At 44.2% G+C, this 21,238-nt stretch overlaps 2 long non-coding RNA genes across 3 annotated transcripts in view; one reads left to right on the top strand and one right to left on the bottom strand.

Annotated features, from left to right (window-relative positions):
* The window catches only part of LOC114814177, a 33,291-nt gene extending 19,035 nt beyond the window's left edge, over window positions 1–14,256 (bottom strand). For both annotated transcript variants that reach the window (XR_003761926.2, XR_003761925.1), the window contains exon 1: window positions 13,994–14,256. This is a non-coding gene — a long non-coding RNA (uncharacterized LOC114814177). The remainder of the gene's footprint in view (window positions 1–13,993) is intronic.
* Window positions 14,257–18,175: 3,919 nt separating this feature from the next.
* LOC114814176 lies at window positions 18,176–21,008 on the top strand. The gene is made up of 3 exons (XR_005660364.1): window positions 18,176–18,413; window positions 19,615–19,726; window positions 20,836–21,008. It is a non-coding gene; the product is annotated as an uncharacterized LOC114814176 (long non-coding RNA).
* The last annotated feature ends 230 nt before the right edge of the window (window positions 21,009–21,238 follow it).

Below are 21,238 nucleotides of genomic sequence, written 5' to 3'. Positions count from 1 at the left end.
TCTATTAATTCTCTTGTACTCTCCCAAGCACTTAGTACAGAGAATTACACCCAGTGGGTCCTTAATAGACTCTATTGATTGACAGAGCATACATTCTCTGCATTCTCCGAGAGCTTTACAATCAAGGACACTCAAGAATGGAAATGGCTCAGGGTTTTTCCAGGTTCTCACATTTTGGAAATGGGTGGCAATCTCTGTGCTCTGAAATTCTTGGAAGAAAGGAGTCATTGAATAACAAAACTCGAAATCCTGTGTGGGGTGAGCTCGGATAAAGCTATTAGTAAATTACATCTTCCGCTGCACTAAATCAAACGCTTGTACCCTGAGAGGCAATTTATCTCACTTGGGGGTACAGTTTACTGCCAGAGTGTACTTCACTTATCAGGACAAGTGCATTTTCTACTCCCTCCTCTGCCTCCCCTCCCCCAAAAAATGACCAGAATTGAAGTCGTCCAGATCTGAGCCTGACTGAGAGAATGTGGATGGGTGGCAGTGAGATTCTTGGCTAATGTGCCGAAGGAGATCGCCAGTTATTAAACAGTTTCAGAAAAGCCACGACTTCGGACTGTTTTTGTTGAACCCGTAGACAAACATCTACACCTATGCAAACTTGCCCGCGACCTAGAGAGACAGTCCAGTGGCAAGCGATGACCCAGACATTGTCAGTTTAGTCAAACCAGCCCCACTGGAGAAGCCACTGAATAACTAGCACAGAGTAAGATGATGATAACTGTCTGCTGTGTGGCCTTGGGTGAGCCACTTCACTGCTCTGTGCCTCAGTTACCTCATCTGTAAAATGGGGATTGCGACTATTTGTGGGACAAACTGATTACCTCGTATCTACCCCAGCGCTTAGAACAGTGCTTGGCACATAGTAAGCGCTCAGCAAGTACCATCATTATCATTATTATTATAGCAGGGAAAGAGGGAATCCTAATTCCATTAGATTATTAGCTCAGAGAGGGCAGGGATCATATCTGATTTCCAATCTACCTCTGCAAGGCCTCTTTCGGATTCTGCACCCAGGGGATGTTCAGGAAATGCTGTGATCTATAAAGAGGAGGAGAGGGAGACGAGTTCAAGAAGCCTGAACTCTAACAAGTCTCATCGAAGGAAAAGATGTGAAATTGTTTGCGAAGAACCCTCTGCACTGTGCCTGGCAAACCTATGACTTCCTCGCTTCTGTGGTACTTTCCCAAGTACTCAGCACAGTGTTCTGCATGCAGAGGGCACTCCATAGACACCACTGTCGCCACTCTCGCCCAGGGAGAATCTGCAAGAGTTGCAGAGGGCCGACACCATTTTTCCCATTTCAAAATTCAAAACCAACCGCGTCTGTGATTTTGATGCCTTTCGCCTTCGAGGAGTCCCACCGCACACCGCTAACGCGGAGAACAGATACAAATAACCTTGGGGCTGTCTCTACTGGAGATCGTTTAGCGAGAGGAGAAACAGCCTCGGCCCGTCTCTCCTTCCTCATGGCCAGCCCGGTTCAGTTGGGGAATCTTTAAAACAACCACGGGTCTTCTAGTCGCGGTTTAGTTTTCCAAAGGGGCCCCTTAGATTGAGGAGAGTTCAGTGAACCAGACACGGGGTAACAGAGAAGCGTGACCTCTGTATTGTAAGAACCAGCATGTCACACTGAGCAGAGAGAACAGAATCATAAGGAATAAACACACTCTGTATGGAAGGGCCTTCTCCAGAGTGCTGGGCCATTGCCTGAAACTGATTGAGATGTAACATTCAAAACAGTAGAGGTTTGGAGTTTGGACCCGTCTCAAAAACCAGAATTTAAAAAGAAAAAAATCTGTTTTCAGTGATAGCCTTATGGGGGAAGTCAATTCAACGGAAAGAAATTATCATGAGTGAGACAGAGAGGCAGAGAGAGACAGAAAAAGGCAGAGACAACGAGACAGACACAGAGAGAGAGAGACAGAGAGATGAGATCTAGCCTGTCACAATTCAAACCCACTACTCTAGGAATCGGGAGGTTGGGGAACAAATCCCAGATGCGCTTGTAGCTGGCTAATGTGGATATCCATCCCTGCTCACCTATTTGCACTTCAAGTCCCACCTGAAACATAACTGGCAGGGATGCGAAAATGCAAATGGCCCAGAGCAGGCCACTAGCTCTACAAAGCCCTTCCTCCATGCACAGCCTCGGGGGGTGGGGGTGAAGGGGTCCTGCCGTTTCAGAACCGAGGGTCATCATCCCAGCGCTCCCAGGCTCCCGGGGTCGGTATTTGCATCCATGTCCACGAGGCCAGTTTGGCCTGAGAGCACTCCTTTGGTCTCCTGGAGATGAGGCAGGCTGTGGGCTGCTTTTCTCATTGGCCTGTGGTACCTACGATTGACAGCCGACATCCAGGCTGCCTTGGGGACTTCCCTGAAGCCACCCAAACCAACGTCTGGACATGTGTTGAGGTCAGGGCGGAGAGGAATGAGGAGCTTCAGAGTCAGGAGACAATCAGTCACCGGTATTTATTGCAGTACTAACTAAGTGTACTAACCGCTTGGGAGATTACAGTATGATAAAGTTGGTAGACACATTCTCTGCCCACAGTGAGCTTACCATCCTTCAGAAGGGCCGATTCTGAAGTCGTAGGCCGCGCCTTGAGCAAGTCACTTAAACTTTCTCAGTCTCAATTTCCTCCTCTGTAAAATGGGGATAAAAAACCCCGCTCTCCCTTGGACAAGGGCTATATTTAATCTGATTAACTTGTATCTGCTTCATGCTTCACACAGGGCTTGGGCGTGGGGGACAAAGTGAGCACCTAATAAACGCCAGCAATATTACAATGGTGATGGGGATCTGCTCTTGTCAAGTATGTCCCGAGGATTACAAAGCAATAATAATATTTGTTAAGTGCTTACTATGTGCCAAGCACTGCTCTAATCACTGGGATTCACGATAATCAGGTCGGACACAGTCCCTGTCTCACATGGGCCTCACCATCTAAATAGGAGGAGAAACAGATAATGAATCCCCATTTTACAGATGAGGAAATTGAGACGCGGAGCAGTCGGTTGCCCAGGGTCACCCAACAGGCAAGTGGCAGAGCTGGGTTTTGGAGTCAGGGGACCTGATTTAAGGCCAATGGCATGGATATCATCGCCTAAACCTACCCAGGAAAGGCAGTTGTGTGATATTACATTATAGTAAGGGTACGTTCAAGGCCCTTCATGCTTGCAAATTCTCCAGCACCCCATTCTTCAGCCTACTGCATCAGTGAAATATCACCTTCCTCCACTGGTATTGCACCAGTTCTGAAGGCAAAGGGGAGGAAAATCTGCAAAAGTAGAATATTTTGATGGTCCCTCTCAAATGCCTCCATCTCCCCCGCGGTAGCTGCAAAGAATATCTCTCTTCCAACACACGGGCACTTGGCTAAATTCTGCCTTTTCTGACTGAGTATAATGATGACTTTTTGGGTCAATCTGCTTCTCACTGCTACATTATAACAACTTTCCGCACCGACAACACAAAGTCATTTAGGGCAGCGCGGTGCTCTCTGTGGCCGATTTCGAATGAAGAATCTAATTCCTTTGGGGACAGCTCTTTGGCCCCTGGTGAGGTTGCTCAGAAATCCCAAGAACAGTTGCATTAAGATGAGACGCGCTAAGCAGTCGCCTGCTCCGGAAAGCAATTGCTCTCCAGAGGAGGCGAGAAAACCAGGGAGAAAGAATTTTAGGTCCTGCCCCACGCAATCTGAAAGTACGTTAGCAAAACCTGGGTTTGAACATTTGTTTCCTTCTGGTTTATGTCCCCTGCACGATCCTACAGGGAGGTGGATAGCTTTGCTCAGAATCAGAGCTCGATTCACTCACAGAATGATTTGAGAGATGTGTGTCTGAGCGGGGGTTTACTAAACGGTTCCCGATAAATAAATACGGAATCGGATGAGCCGGCTGGACACGAGAGACTTTTTGGTAACAAAGCCGCCCCTCTGACGACCGCCTTGGCCTCACCCACCCCTCGATTTTCCTCTCAGATCCGATGCCACGGTCTTGTGGGTCCCCCTGTTGAGAGGGATGGGGTGAAGAGGGCTTGGAGAATCCATTTCAAAGAGCTGATGTTTCATTCTCAAACAGTCTGACCGTTGGAAGGAAGAAAGGGAACCTCTAAAATGAACAAGTATCGGCAATTGTTGGTGGGAAGACATCAGAGGCTACTGGGAAAAGGAGTCACTCAGCCAATAATCGATTGTCAGTGGACAGAGCGCGGTGAGGAAGAGTTAAACGACAGGATCATTCTAGGAGTTTGCAATCTCCACACACACCAAGGTACTGAACTAGGAGTCTGGGATGAGTCACAAAGGAAGAAACCACCCTCGAAGAATTCATAATCAAATAGGCAAAACCACAAATATAGAAACGTAAAATGCAATTGACCTAAGCCTACAGATGTCAGAATAGAGATACAGATAAGGAGGAGACACGATTCTAATAATAAGAGACCTTAGAACATCCCAAACTTCAAAAAGGAGAGAAAACTTTCTGACTACCCTTACTAAAGTATCAGCTGAGAGTCATTTGAATCGTCCACAGACTATTCTCAGAGAGACCATTCATGGACAGCAAAGGTTAATTGAGACTCCTCCTCCACTATCACAAAATAGTGATAAAACAAAACAGACTTATTGTAGACCACCAGAACAGCAATAAACTCACAGACGAGCTCTGAGAAAGAAAAGCAAAAAAATTACAACTTCCCCAGGCCTTCGGCTGACTCTACAGGGACTGAGGTGACATCCACGCGGCGGTATAAGAAATCAATTAAAATGGGTCACCTGGCGGTCAAGAATCAATCAGACACCAAAGTTAGGTGCTCTGTCCAATCTGATTAGCTTTTATCTACTCGGGGGTTTAGAACAGTGCTGGGCACTTAGCAAGCACTTAAATACCACAGTAATAAAACATTGGCAGAGAAACCTAACAGAAATAGGAGAAGATATCAGACTGGCCTTCCACTATGGAATTTACCTGGGACCAGGGGGTACATTGCAGAACCAGTAAGGAAAGAGACAAGGAGGCAAAAGAGAAAACAGAACCAGGCACTGCCAACACCAAGCAAAGCAACCCAAGGAACAACACTTTGGTGGACACAATTTGTCCAGGACTGTGGATCCTGCATTAGCCATTTCCTTCACACATGCGCTCACAGGTGAATTTTACCACAGGCAGTGGCTTCTTAGGACAACTGTACTAAGCGCTTGGAAGAGTACAAGAGGGTTAGCTGACATGATCTCCGCCTACAAGACAAACGAGATCGATTTGACAAGGGGGAGAGGGTAAAGTGCAGAGCACTCAGAAGATTCCAGTAGATCTGGCATTCCACCCCGCAAATATTAAACCGGACCCTCTAATGACCTTTTAACAAAAATGTCATAGATCATGTCTCTTCTACCTCAGGAAGAGAAAACCGTACAGTTTCCAAGTCTTGTTCCATGTCAGTGATTTCTGAAGTGAGGATGGCCATTTGGAAAAGGAGCTAAGTTCCGGCTCCTCCAACACTTCCCCTCGATAGCGTTACTTCTAAAATGACTGGGTTAAAAGAGTTGCCGAGATTCGGCTTTGCCGCTCCTACAGTGCGAAAAGAAATGTCAAATGGAAAACTCTGGAATTATTGTACTTACATTAAAGAAAATGAAACAGCATTGCCCATCATCTTAACTTTAATAGGCACTCATTCCTCATCTTTTCTCTGCAGAAGAATGCTTGAAAGGCCTGAAACAGGTTCATTTTAATAAGCAGAAATAAGAGGACCTTCATATAGAAAATGACTAAATTATGCTCAGTTTAGGGGTTGCTCTGCTCTCTTTTGCCTCAGGCTTTGGGGACATTAAGGGCCATGTTATAAATCCTGGTCACTGCTTTTTTCTAAAGAGCAGAAATGAGAGTTTATTAGCATCTCAGTGGTTGCCTCAATAATGACAAAACAGTTGCTCATTACTGCTCATTAGATTCATATTAGATTCATTTGCAATAGCAATACATCTTCTATTCAGACCCGATTGCAGAACAACAGATATGATTTGACACCTGCTGTACTACAGAATTCATTAGATAGTAATAATACAAATAGAAATTCAGATGATGGACTTAAACTTGCCTCTGTGATGACTCTGAAAAGAGGCTTGTGAAATCATTTGTAGAAATATAAATATGCACAGCAGCGGACTAAGTTTTTCAAACGCTCACGCTCCATCTTCTGTCTTTCTACAGCTACGCCATATATCCACATTGTAAAGCTAATGAGTGGCACGATTTCAAAACAATGGGGCGCTTTCTACTAGGCAGTTGAAATGAACTCTTAATTTACAGAGCTGTACTGAAACTTGAAGTGGAAAGAGGTATTTCTTCGGATGCGCAACTTAAATTCTACCGTCGTCTCTAGATGCCCTGCTTTCAAAAGGGATGGTCAGCCTCAAAATGCACTCCAAACTTTCCTCTCATTCGCGGGTTACCTTTAGTCATTTGAACTTGATGCCAATACTGTGGTAGGCTCATCCTTTCAGTAAAACACGAGGCTTTCAGATTCTATTATTATTTGGATATTATTCATTTCAATCATCTGCTGCCCCCGCCAAGACTGTAAGCTCCTTGTGGGCAAGGGACGTGTCTACCAACTCATATTGTATTCTCTAAAGTGCTTAGTACGATGCTCTGTATAGAGTAAACGCTGAATAAATACTGTTAATTAAGAAGATGACACTGCTATCAGCCAAGTCCTTACACACACGTTTAGATGAGAATGAAAAGATCGTGAGCTCAACACACCCTCACTGCTACAAGTTAAGAAATGATTCTTGTTACACCAGTGGGTTTGTCCCGCTTGGGATCTGATTCTGCTTTGGACTCGGCCTCCTTGTATCCCAATTTTCACAAATACTTTGCTCTAAGCAAACCACTCCAATCCCATGGTGTCCTTCTAGCAGTCTAGCTCTAGAACAAATCACTGTTTCTTGTTCGACTGGGTCACTGCTGTCGAAAAACCAATCCAGAGCAGGAAGTCAGAGACACTGACCCTGAATTTCCACTAAAAAAATTCTAGTGCAAATAAGGAAGTGAACAGTAGGCTGGTTGTGAGCAGGAAATGTGCCTACCCATTCTGATGTACACTCAGTATAGTGTTCTGCACAAAGCTCTCAATAAATACCATTGATTGAGACCAGTCCCTGAACTCAGAGATTTAAATGGCAGTGTTAACCACCCCCAAGCTTTCTCTCCAAGATAAGTCCAAATCTTCTACTCAAAACAGCACAAGGAATTATATTACTGTTAAGAGTTTTGAGATTAATTTACCTGTTACATTTCTATAGTGGATGAAAAGGAGAGCAAGTTTCCCTCCCCACCCCCCGACATTTGGGTCGACCCATTCCTGCCGCAAAGGTTCTTCATGGACCCTGAAGGATTTTTTGTTACCATTGGCAACAGGAAATTTCCTTCCTGGTTACCTCCAGAATGGAGACAAGAGAGCAGTTATCAAATTGACCCATGGTCGTGACTATATCATGCTAACTACATACATACTTTGATTACAAAAAGTGAAAATATTGGATTTCAACCATTTTAAAGCAAAATCCAATCAAGCATCTTTCGAGCAATCAATCCATGGTGCTTGTGGAGTGCTTACTGGTGCAGGGCACTGTGCTAAGCACTTGGGGGGTATAATACAACAGAGTAGGTCCATTCCCTGCCCATAATGGGCTTAAAGTCCAGAGGAATCAGTCTGTAGCATTTATTGAGCTCCTGCTCTGTACCAAGCACTGTGCTAAAACACTCTGAGAGGGGACGGTAAAGTTTAGAACGCATAATAATCACTGTCCACAAGGTAGTTATAGCCCAGGTGGGAAAACTGACTAAAATTCCTTTAGAGAAGAGAAATGGATCTGTGCTTAAATGGTTGGGTATGACAGTCTTTTGTACCGAAATCCTATGAGTGCAGAAGTGCGTAACCGGAACTGGAGAGACGAGATGGTAGAAGAGGGAATATGCCCTGAATCACAATGTTCAAGTAAACATATATAAATTCGGAGAATAGTTATAAATAAGGACATAAGTGTTAAAGGATGGCAGATGGGCTTATGTTACATGGGACGCTCTCCCCTGTTCTAGACTGTAACCCTGGTGCGGGGCAGGGATTGTCTCTCTTTAATGCTGAATTTTACTTTCCAAGTGCTTAGTGCAGTGCTCTGCATACAGTCAGTGCTTAATAAATATGATTGATTACATGAATGAATACTGGAAATTGATTGGGGAAGGCTCCCATCGTTGGTAAATATTTTTTGCTACCTGCTTCTTGGGATTGTAAGCTTCTTGAAGGCAAGAAGGCCTTGCTTCTCTACTAAGCATTTAGGACAGTGCTTCATACTCAATAGGAGCTCAGTAAATACTACAGATTGATGGACTAAATAAGCATTAAGCACCAGCACCTCTCCTACAGTAGAAGCCCTCTCTCAACTTAACACTGCTAAAGATTTTTTTTTTAAGTTGGGAGGGCAATCTTTCTTGCTGCCGACCCTTCCTTTGTAGACAGAGTGCTGTGATATTAGACTGAGTTACAAAAAATATGAGGTATTTATAATAATAATGATGGCATTTGTTAAGTGTTTACTATGTGTCAAGCACTGTTCTAAGCACCGGGGTAAATACAAGGTAAGCAGTTGTCCCACGTGGGGCTCACAGTCTTAATCCCCATTTTACAGATGAAGTAACTGAAGCACAGAGAAGTGAAATGGCTTGCTCAGGGTCACACAGCAGGCAAGTGGCGGAGCCGGAATTAGAACCCACATCCTCTGACTCCCAAGCCCATGCTCTTTCCACTAAGCCATGCTGCTTCTCTATCTTTCGATCTTTTCTTATCTTTTCGATTTCCCCAGCCTACTTTCAATTCGAAGGTTCCAGCTCCATTTGTACCCAACCCTTTCTGTGATGTTTCCATCCATCAGTCAAAGAGCTTCTTGGATCCAAAGCTGCAGTCTGAGAGAATAGTGAAATTGAGCCTTCTATTAATAAATGTTGTAAACAAGGATTCAGTGTCATCCCTCTAATATATCATATTTATTCAAAGGAACAAATACACAAGTTGTGTCTGGACTGCTTTTCCTCTCATTGTGAGTCTCCCCCGCCACCCCACCCCACTTAATAATAGCGTTTATATTGCTAAGAAGGCAACAGATGTGTTCATAGTATTTACCCCTCCCATTATGATGTTGTTGTCTCTTGTTAATATGCAGGGCAGACACAGCAACTCAATAAAACTACATTATAATGAGCAAAATCTTTGTCATATTGTTGCTGTGCCACAGATTTGAAACATCATTTTTCTTCCCGTATGGGTTGTTCTCATCTCCTGTCCAGACACTGTATGCGAATATGACACCTTTGAGTCATAGTTGACTTTTACATAGCAAGACGTTTCTTAGAAATCACACAAACTAAATAAGCATAAACATCTCAACGCTCCATCGAGATCGACTAATTGCCGGCATTTATCGAGCTCTCACTGTGTGCCAAGCACTGCATTAAGGATCTGGGAGAGAACAATACAGTAGAGTTGACAAACACGTTATCTGCTCACAAGGAGCTTACAGTCTCCAGGGGGAGAGAGACATTAAAATAAATTATTAGGAAGGGAAATGGGCAAGTACAAGGTTGGGTACATCAGTATTGGGGACTGGGGCCACATGCTAAAGGAATACAGATCCAAATGCATAGAGATGCAGAGTGGAGAAGGGAAGACAACTGCAGCTCCAATCCATCACTTATTGGGGTCTTAACTGAGTGTAGAGAACTGGATTAAGCACTTGGTAGAGTATAATACCACAGAGTTGGTGCACACATTCTCTGCTCACAAAAAGCTTAAAGTCTAGAGACAGATATTAATATATATAAATAACGGATATGTTCGTAAGTGTTATGAGGTTGCGGGCGGGGTGAATAAAGGGTGTGAATCCAAATGCAAGGAAGATGAAGAAGGGAGTGGGAAAGGGAGAAATGAGGGCTTAGAGAAGGCCTCATGGAGGAGATGAGTTGAAGGTGGGCAGAGTGAGGGCCTGTCAGATATGAAGGGGGAGGGAGTTCGAGGCCAGAGGCAGGACGTGAGTGAGGGCTGTAGAAGAGAGCAAAGGCACAATAAGTAGGTTGGCACTAGAGGAGCGAAGTGTGTGGACTTGGTTGTAGTAGGTAATCTAGATGATTCGGGGTGCCTTAAAGCTAATGGTAAGGAGCTCCTGTTTGATGTGAAAGTGCATCAGCCAACTTTCTTTCTGCTTTGTGTGTGCAAAGCACTGTACAACAGAGTACAGAGTACAACAGAGAATAAAGAACTCAGTCTAGAGGGTGAGACAGACATTAAAATAAATTATGGTTATGTCCATAGAGCTGTAGGAAGACGATCAGGTGCTTAAAGGGCACAGATCCAAGTGCACGGGTGATGCAGAAGGGAGAGAAGGAGGGAGTAAAGCAGAAATGTTAACGTACACAGTTTGGGGGAGGGAGGTGGAGGGGGACCTTCTTTCAAGCAGGTTGGCGGAATCAGAATGGATTGCTTTTTTGTCTCTGTCATTATACCTGGGCCATTCTGAATATTACAGCAGGCAAAGAAAATGGACTCTGGTAGATCTGGGGACAAAAGAAACCTAAAAGTAGAAAAAAAATGTATTGCCTTAGAACCTCTAGTGGTTTTTTTCTTTAAAATGCTATGAAAATCCAATGTCAAAATATAAAGATGTATGTAAGGAATGTCCTTTTCCCACTGTATCCTAAGGTTTCTCTCCATCAGTAGTTGAAGAGTACAGCTATATCTTCAGATGGTTATTTTTTCAGTCTAAATATACTTAGGGTGGAATGACTTGTTTGCACGATATTCATAAGAAGAAAGTCAAAAATCACACCACAGTGGTGATGTACTCAGCTGCAGGTAAAGTTCTTATCACCTTTATATATGACTTTGCTGGAGTGGCAGAGTACCTCACACAGTTGAAAGTGTCAGTGGTGACCCTGAAGAGAACTCTGAAGAACAAAAATAAATGTTTTTCTTCCTGGAAGATTTCAGATGTGTAATTTTGCTTCTGCCTTTTTCTTCTACATTAACCGGTGGCTGAGAAATCTATTGAAATATAGGACTTAGAGAATGGAATGCCGAGTAAATACTAAAGGACAATTGATAATGTAAACCGAATTCCTTAAACATTTTCTCAGTTAACCTCAAGTCTGTAAATGTTCAAAAGGCAATCCATCTCAAACTCCTTGGGGGGGGTGGGGGGCAAAAGGAAAAACTCACAGGAGAGTTGAATAATAATAATTTCATCTTGACTGTGCACTTAACAAAAATCCCCTTCTCCATCTTATTACGTGGCTCATGGTTGATTCACATGCAGAAAATTAATGTAATAGTTTATTAAAAACATACCACACCACATTATCACTTATCTACTCTACCCTTTCATCAGAAATTAAATTTCCAGTCATTATTAGAGTTACAGAATCTCAACTTTTCCTTTAAGAAAGAAAAGGCAAAATCATTCCCTTTTAGCAGATTCTGGAAAATAGTGATGCAAATGTATTAATATTGCATGGTCAGGGTTGTTTCTTATTAATATGCCATTAATATGATGACCCTTGCACTCGATTTAAAAATCATCAAGAGCAACATTTATCTGAGGTCAGACAAATTGATCTTGTAGTATAAGTGTGTCTCATTTATTACACTAACTCTCATTACAAGAACCAAGCTGCTATATTTATATGGATTTATATATATATACACACACACACAAACGTGCCCACAGAGGGATGAAGAGGCAGAGAGGCACACACAGATCAGGAAATACAGACAAGCACTGATACCCAACTATAAAACCAAATTAGAGGCCTTCTAAAGAGTATATCTTTAGAGAAGCAGCGTGGCTCAGTGGAAAGATCCTGGGCTTGAGAGCCCGAGGTTATGGGTTCGAATCCCAGTTCTGCCACTTGTCAGCTGTGTGATTGTGGGTAAGTCACTTAACTTCTCTGTGTCTCAGTTCCCTCATCTGTAAAATGGGGATGAAGACTGTGAGCCTCACGTGGGACAACTTGATTACCCTGTATCAACCCCAGCACTTAGAACAGCACTCTGCCCATAGTAAGCGCTTAACAAATGCAAACTTTATTATATCGACTTTTTGCCTGGTGCAAGGAAGCCATGCCATAGGGACAGTGCCAAACTGAGCTACTGAACCACTGGCTCAAAAGCAGGATATTTCAGTCAATTGATTAATGGTATTTATTTGGAGCTTACTGTGCGCAGAATGCTGTACTTGGGAGAGTAGATACAACCTTCTGCCCACAAGGAGCTTAAAATCTAGATGGGTAAACAGACAGATTACAGAGAGCGGGGAAATGGCTAAATGTAAGAATACATATATAAGTGCTGAGGATCTGAGGATGAAGTGTATCAACTGGTTAGAATGTACAGATTCAAGAGCACAGGAGATGCAGATGGAAGAAAGAGTAGGGAAAGTAAGAGTTTACTTTGCACCTACAATTTGAAAATGATTATTCAACGAGAACCGCTACTAATATCCCAGTTTAAGAAATAATGAATTTTTACTTCAGATGACAATTAGGACCAATTATGTGCGCCTCAAAATTCGTGTGCTATCCCTGCCTTCACACAGATTCCTTTCTTGCATTTTTGGTTATTCATTTTACAGAATCATTTTGTATAGGGCTTTTTTCCAACATAGGAAATCATAAGAATGAGTTTCTGTTAATGTGAAAGGTTGGAAAACCCATTAAAGAGGCTCAAGAAAGGGCAACAGATCACAGAGGAAAGAGATTGAGACTGTGGAGAAAAGAGAATTGCAAGATCACCTCCTTCCCTTGGCAGCACCATTGGCTAAATTCCCATTTCTGGGGCCATTATAATTGAGGAATCCCTCTAAACCCCTCCCCTCCCATCCCCCGCCCAAATCATACCGATTCACTTGTTCAATTTGTTCAACTGCCAAATGCAACAGTTTGGTAGCCTTTTATAGTCACCCAGAGAACTATTCCAACCTTTTTTTAATCTACAAAACATTACGTACAAAGTTAAAGGGAGCCCACCCCTTACATTAATCATCCATCACCACTTTTCATCCAGAGTGAGGTCAGATTGCCAGTGAAATAATAAGCATTCACCCTGATGGATTTTTAGTGTCCACTAAAGCCAATAGATAAAGTCAAATCGGAAAGCGTGCTATCATACATCTCTTCAACGACTACACACAAACACACACAATGAATAGATGCTTACAACGCAGCAAAAGCTGACATGAAAGGGAGAACTCCTTATGTATTTCAGAGTGTTTTGTTCCCAGAAAGCGTGAATGCCTACTGTTTCCACTTGTCAAGAGCAAGAAAGCCGGACCTTAAGAGACTTTGGCCTCTCCCATTTATTTGCATTTGACCACACCATTGTGAAGTGGAACATTAAAAATAGAGGCAGGAAATATCTTTTTCCTTCATCGGTTCAGTCATATTTACTGTGTGCAGAGCAGTATACTGAAGGCTTGGGAGAGTACAAAATCATTATGAACAGACACATTCCCTGCCAGCAGTGAGCTTTTCTCTTTTACCTAGTTAATTTCAGCATCACTCCCCAACTCTCCACATAGAGCTGGTCTCCAAATAACAAGCAAACACTATCAGAAGACAAAGCAACATTCTCATTCCAGCAAGACTTCAAATACAACATCTCTCACCTCCTTTTTTCTCGGCCCCACCTCTCCTCTAAGCTTTGGCTGCGGGGGAAATGGAGACTAGCTCCCAGTTGAATCTCATTCCGGATTTTGCAACCCAGGAGAATGGGAAAGAGTCGTCTTTTGTGTCTTGACTAGGAAGGACACCCAAGGATTTTCTTTTCTAATTACCCTACTAACTTCCAGGACCAAGTCAAACTCTAGAAATTCAACACTGACCATCTTCAAAGCAGGTACTGAACAAAGAATTTTTTTTTCCCACTCACCAAGCTGCAACTCACTCCCCAGATCGTTTTGGATCTTCACTCCAAAGCAAACCAAACGTGATAGAAGAAGTCCCTTTTCACAGGGCTCCACAGTTTCCAGGTGAAACCTTGCCAAGCTGCTAGGCTGCTTTTACTCTGAGTTCTACACCCTCTTCTGCACCGCTTCCTGGAGGCTTAAAGTAATCTTCTCCTAAAGGAGTTCGATCCCAACAAAAGCCAGGCCTCCATTCTTCACCAGCAGCTCCTTCTTCCCAGCTGGAAGCTGTCAGGAATAACAAAGCACCTGAATCCCACTTCTAACCCCGAGGAAGGATCTGCGGTAAGAAAATGGAGGCCTAACCCTCAGTAGTGGTAATCAATGGTATTTACTGAGCGCTTTCTCTGTGCAGAGCACTGTTTGGGAGAGTATGATGCAACAGAATCAGGAGACGCATCCCCTGCCCACAACGCGTTTAGGGTCTAGAGGAATATTAGAGTGGGCTTAGTAAATCACAATTCCTTATATTTCAGATAATACTAATAATGTTGGTATTTGTTAAGCACTTACTATGTGCAGAGCACTGTTCTAAGCCCTGGGGTAGATACAGGGTAATCAAGTTGTCCCACGTGAGGCTCCCAGTTAATCCCCAGTTTACAGATGAGGTAACTGAGGCCCAGAGAAGTTAAGTGACTTGCCCACAGTCACACAGCTGACAAGTGGCAGAGCGAGGATTCGAACCCGTGACCTCCGACTCGAGTCAGTCTTTCCGTACTTTGTGGCTCTAATGATAATTTCTAAAGACAACCAGTCAAGCCCCGGGGCTTTTTGCGCCCTCCCTTGGAAAGGGTTAATGAGCACAATAATAGAGAGAAGCCACGTGGCTTAGTGGAAAGAGCCGGGGCTTGGGAGTCAGAGGTCGTGGGTTCTAATCCCACCTCTGCCACTTGTCAGCTGTGTGGCTTTGGGCAAGTCACTTCACATCTCTGTGCCTCAGTTGCCTCATCTGTAAAATGGGAATTAAGACTGTGAGCCCCACGTGGGACAACCTGATTACCTCGTATCCCCCAGCGCTTAGAACAGTGGTTACCACATAGTAGGTGCTTAACAAATACCCCATTATTATTATTGTTACTGTTAGAGGCAGCATGACCTAATGAAAGAACATGGGCCTGAGAGAAGGGGACCTGGGTTCTAATCCCCATGCTATTTGTCTGCTGTGTGTCCCTGGGTAAGTTATTTAACCTCTCTGTCCCTCAGTTCCCTCCTATAAATGTGACCTTGGGCAAATCACTTCGGTTCTCTGTGCCTCAGTTACCTCATCTGTAAAATGGGAATTAAGACTGAGAACCCCACGTGGAACAATGGAACAATCTGATTACCTTGTATCTACTTTAGCACTTAGAACAGTGCTTGGCACATAGTAAGCGCTTGAGTCCGGGCTTGGGAGTCAGAGGTCATGGGTTCTAATCCCGGCTCCACCACTTGTCAGCTGTGTGACTTTGGACAAGTCACTTAACTTCTCTGGGCCTCAGTTACCTCATCTGTAAAATGGGAATTAAGACTGGGAGCCCCACCTGGGACAACCTGATCATCTTGTATCCACCCCAGCACTTAGAACAGTGCAGTGCACATAGTAAGCGCTTAACAAATACCACCATTATTATGAACGAATACCGCAATAATTATTATTATAAATGAGAAATAAATACCAGCTCTCTTGCCCTCTTAGCCTGTGAGCCCACTATGGGAAAGAGTCTGCGTCGGCAGTCTCAACTGATTATATTGTATTTTCCCTAGCTTTTAGTACATGTTGATCTCTTAACGAGAACCATTTTTATTACCATGTCTACACAACCTGCACACTGTGAACATTTGGGGGACCTTAATCCTCCTGGTTTCCCCGGTGTTTTGTTCGTGGCTAAAGGGAAGTTTCTCCTAAACAGTCCCATTAGGGCAACATTAGTGAACGTGATACTCTGGGTCGAAATCAAAATCAATCAATGATATTTACTGACCACTTACTGTTTGCAGACCACTGTGCTAAACATTTAGAGGCGTACGAAAGAGTTTGGTAGATACGATCCTTCCTTCAGTGTTTATAGTCTAGAGCAGAAGCAGCATGGCTTAGGGGAAAGAGCACGGGCTTGGGACACAGAGGACGTGGGTTCTAATTCCTGCTCCACCACTTGTCTTCTGCGTGACCTTGGGCAAGCCACTTCACTTCTCTGTGCCTCAGTTACCTCATCTGTAAAATGGGGATTAAGATCGCGAGCCCCACGGGGGACAACCTGATGACCTTCTATCTTCTCCAGCACTTAGAACAGTGCTTGGTACACAGTAAGCACTTAAGAAATACCATTATTATCTTCTAAATTGTAAGCCCAGTGTGGGCAGGGGTCGTCTCTCTTTATTGCTGAATTGTACTTTCCAAAAGCTTAGTACAGTGCTCCGCACACAGTAAGTGCTCAATAAATACAATTGAATGATTTTGCAATCTAAATGATCTGGATAAATTCCTCTTTGCTCACTCAACTTCTCTGTGCCTCAGTTCCCAGAGAAGCAGCTTGGCTCAATGGAAAGAGTCCGGGCTTGGGAGTCAGAGGTCACGGGTTCGAATCCTAGCTCCGCCACTTGTCAGCTGTGTGACTGTGGGCAAGTCACTTCACTTCTCTGGGCCTCAGCGACCTCATCTGTAAAATGCTGATTAACTGGGAGCCTCATGTGGGACAACCTGATTACCCTATACCTACCCCAGCGCTTAGAACAGTGCTCTGCACATAGTAAGCGCTTAACGAATACCAACATTATTTTTCAATCGATCCTGTTTACCGAGAGCTTGCCGGGTCCACAGCAGTGTACTAAATGTTTAGTGGGAGCAGAGTACAACAGAGTGGGCGGGTGTGTTTCCTACCCACAAGGAGCCCACAGTTTAGAGGCGATTTTTCCATCAGGGCCTGAGAGATGCCAGTTTTGTTTCTGCCATCTGATGTCGGCTGCCTTTTCTCTTTACCTAAGCCCTCAAAGCCGTTAATACTTTGAACCCTCTCCCTGAGTTGCAAAATGCTATAAATGTCCACTTGAACACCTTCATCAGTCAGAAAGTTGGTAAATTATACCTTCACGCTATCCATATCGAGTGCCCATTACTCCTGGACATAGCACATTAACTGACTCATTAGCTATTTCAAACCATATGGACTTAGGTTTGGGTGGGTCACTCCAATAATACCCTGAGGTGAGCTTCCTAATTATTGCAATTATGTGGTCTCAGTCATGGGGCCATTCACACAAAATAGCGTCAGCTCACCCAATGACTGATATGAGCAACATGCCCCTTGGTTGTTCTGAGTCCCTCGATAACCAAAAAGTAATTACTTGAAAAGTTCTGAGAACCTGGCAGACGGAACTGGAGAACAGAGAGGAGTTCCTGGAATGCTGTGGTGCTTGGCAAATGTGAATACATTTCTCAGAATGGAAAGTGGGAAACGTAACGCGTTGATGTTGATGTTGTTTAGACAGAGACATTATGTCTCTCGTGTAAATTTTGCAGTGGTATTTTAGGCAACAAGGCAGACCGGAAAAAAAAAATAGGGAAAAGAGCAAGTGCTAAAAGCAAATTGTCAGTGTGAAATACTGTGCTGTGCCACAATGCAACAGTGTGAGAGGTTACAAGTTGTTCACATCTTGCCAAAAACGGAAGGGTCTTTTTTGTGGAACCCAGAAAATCCCGCATTTGCAATTCTTCCCCTCGGTTTAGGTTTCCGTAGCCTGCTAAGCCCATTAAGTTACCAGAGAAAAGAACATGCCCCCAAGGAGCAAAGATGTCTCACCATTTGGACAGAAAATGGGAGAAATAAATCAATTATTTATTGAGCGCTTCCTGTGGGCAGAGCACTTTGCCAAACTTGGGAGAGGATGATACAACAGATTTGGTAGACGCTTTCCCTGCTCACAAGGAGCTTACAGTCCGAGAGTCATTTCCAAAGTCAATAGAGTCCTTTTATTATTTCTTGGATTTTTCTTTTAGTACTTTGTCAAGGAAAACCATTAAATGCATAGCTTTCTTCCGCTGTAATTTCATTCAATCGCATGTATTGAGCACCTACTGTGTGCAGACCATAATCCTCTCCCCTGAGGGTTGTTAGCAGAGTTAATCGGAGTAGTCATCGAGCGGAACAAAGGAGGGAAGCTAGTAGGTGACAACACCTGAAGCCTATCAGCCCAACTACCGAGCTTGCCACTGAAGAAATGCATTGGGTGTGGGTTGCTAAATGCTAGAGGTTTATAAAATGGTGATCGAGGCTTGGAGGCCTGACATAAAAGAGCACTGTTGGGCTGGCTCAGTTTGGAGTAGGAAGGTGACTTCCCCAGTCCGAAGAGAAGCTAGTGAGGAGAGATAGCTCCTGTGTATTCTCTGCAGAGGCAACGCTTGGGCTGAAAGTAGGAGGAAATCTTTCTGATTGCTTTTTATGGTATTGGTTGAACACTTAACTCTGTGGCAAATGCTGTTTTAAGGGCTGGCGTAGGAATAAGTTGGTATTTGTTAAGCACTTACTATGTACAGAGCACTGTTCTTAGCTCTGGGGAAGATACAGGGTCATCAGCTTGTCCCACGAGAGGCTCATGGTCTTAATCCCCATTTTACAGATGAGGTAACTGAGGCCCAGTGAAGTGACTTGCCCACAGTCACACAGCTGACAAGTGGCAGAGTTGGCATTCGGACGATGACCTCTGATTCCCAAGCCCAGGCTCCTTCCACTGAGCCACGCTGCTTTAATCGGGTCCGACACAGTCCCCGTCCCATACGGGACTCTCTAAGGGAAAATAAGATTTTGAAACCCCACTTGTAACTGAGCTGACTGAAGCACAGAGAAGTTAAATTCATTCAGTTGTATTTATTGAGCGCTCACTGTGTCCCGAGCACCGTGCTAAGCGCTTGAACGAACGGCTACGGTCACGCAGGAGGGAAGAGGCAGAGGGGAATTCGAATCCAGGTCCTATGATTTCCCCAGGCCTGTGCTCTTCCCAGTAGGCCACACTGCTTCTCTATTCCTTGATGCTTGAGAGTCACAGATGTGGTCAAACTTTACAACTGTCACTCTTCATCTACCGGAGGGTAGAGCTTAGTTTTTCCGAGCCTGGATGGCTGAAGCTTGTTATCCAATTCCTCTATGAAACGCTCGAATCTGAAAATGGACGGCAGCTTTCTCCGTACTTTAAATATCGCTCGGCAAAGACGGTTGGGCCTGCAACTTCAAACTCTTCTTGATACGGCTGGGCTTTTCCTGTCCCATACTTAGAAGCTAAAACAGTATGTTAGGGGTCCTGATCCTGGCTCTGCCACTTGGCTGCTATATGACCCTAGGCAAGTCATCACTTCACTTCTATGTGCCTCAGTTACATCATCTGTAAAGTCTGGATGAAGGCTGTTAGCCTCCTGTAGGACAGGGATTGGGCCCAATCCAACTTGTATCCACCCCAGTGCCTACCTGGCACATGGTAAGTGCTAAACAAAGACCACAATTGTTGTCATTACGCTCTCCATGGAAACTTTAACCTGTGTGAAAATGGGCGGCCTGAATTTGAAAGGTAGAAGGACTGTAAGGTGGGCTTGGAAACAACTGCAGCTGTGTTGTTTCAGGCTCCTGATGGCTGTGGATATTACCTCCTTGCTGCCTCATCTCCTGAGTATGGTATGTCCTGGCCTTTACCAAGATGAAACGGAACTCCAATGGGTGGCTTTCTTAAAATACGTAAGTCACTCCCTGACAGGGATGACCCACTTTCTTCCATCCTGATCGCTCTGGGGCACGACCACTCTAAGCTCCCTTACTCCTCCCCATTTTCCCTGGACAAGTCCAATCATTTGGCGAGAGGGATGGGTAGCATAGCTCTGTCTAAACTTTTCCTCTCACTGCCTTTGAAATAATCTTCATCAGTTGAGTCAGTTGTCCCCCCGGATGCAAAAAAATGGAGAGGAGAGAACTCACTGTGGGTGAGGAATGTGACTACCAATTCTGTTGTATTATATTCTAGGGCCTCCCACAATAAGTGCTCAATAAATACCATCGATTGATTCCTATTGTCCCTCTCCCTTCCTTGAGACTTTCAAGCCCAGTTTTCTTTAGTGCTCTCCCCTCCTTTCTCTCGCCCTTCCTTGAAACTCCCAAGCACATTTTCCTCTAGATCTCTCCCCTCCCTATTTTTCCACCTCCTGAAGAGAAGTCTTCAGACTTGGAGAAGCAGCGGGGCTCAGTGGAAAGAGCCCGGGCTTGGGAGTCAGAGGTCATGGGTTTGAATTCCGGCTCTGCCACTTGTTTGCTGTGTGACTGTGGGCAAGTCACTTCACTTCTCTGTGCCTCAGTGACCTCATCTGTCAAATGGGGATGAAGACTGTGAGCGTCACGTGGGACGACCTGATGACCCTGTATCTCCCCCACTGCTTAGAACAAATACCAACATTATTATTATTAAGTCAGGAACTGCCTGAAACTGACGAGTTCTATGATGCTTTCATTCTAGGTGGAGAATATCTGCTAACGACATCTAATAATAACGATTATTATTACAACATTTAGTAAGCCCTTACTATTGTAAAATGTGGGGGTCGGTATAAAATCATCAAACAGAATCCCTGTTCCACCCAGGCTCGTAATCTCTGCTCCTCCTCCCATTTTTTAGAGGAGGAAACTGAGGCCCAGAGAGGTGAATGACTTGCCCAAGGACACAGAGCAGGCCAGTGGCAGAGTTGAGAACAGAAATGGGATCTGCTGAATCTCAGGGTTCTGCTCGTGTCCCCTGGGTTATATTGGTTTGGGGCTGGTGGAGCGCCGCTAATCACTTATCTTCTCCATTTTTATAGAGAGAACCTTTCTTAGAGATTCTTTTCTGGCAGATGGAAGTTATCCCTGATGACTATTCCGGTCCAGGAGTTCTTCCTCCGAATGAGTTGCCCAAATCACTGGAACTTCACCTGGAACATAGAAAGTATACAGACGATCAGGATCGTGACTGGGAGATCCTTTATGTTTCAGATGCAAGTATCGCTCCCCTTCTGGTGGGACTAATTTCCCCCAAGATGGAGGGAGGGATCGTGTAACTCCCATCTTTCTCTCTGTTGCAGGATTCTGGCTTTATAGAACTCTTTATGCATACAGTGCTGAAAGAAGAATGATCCTACAGATATTGCCTGTCCTTAGGTTTTTAACCTCTTTGGTCCTCCTAATGATTTTCTAATAAATATTTTCTTTAAATAAAGCGGGCAT

This window comes from Ornithorhynchus anatinus, chromosome 9, assembly GCF_004115215.2.
Source record: "Ornithorhynchus anatinus isolate Pmale09 chromosome 9, mOrnAna1.pri.v4, whole genome shotgun sequence".
NCBI classification, from domain to species: domain Eukaryota; kingdom Metazoa; phylum Chordata; class Mammalia; order Monotremata; family Ornithorhynchidae; genus Ornithorhynchus; species Ornithorhynchus anatinus.
The sequence above is the reverse complement of the archived record's forward strand: the minus strand, read 5'-3'. Positions and strand labels throughout refer to the sequence as shown.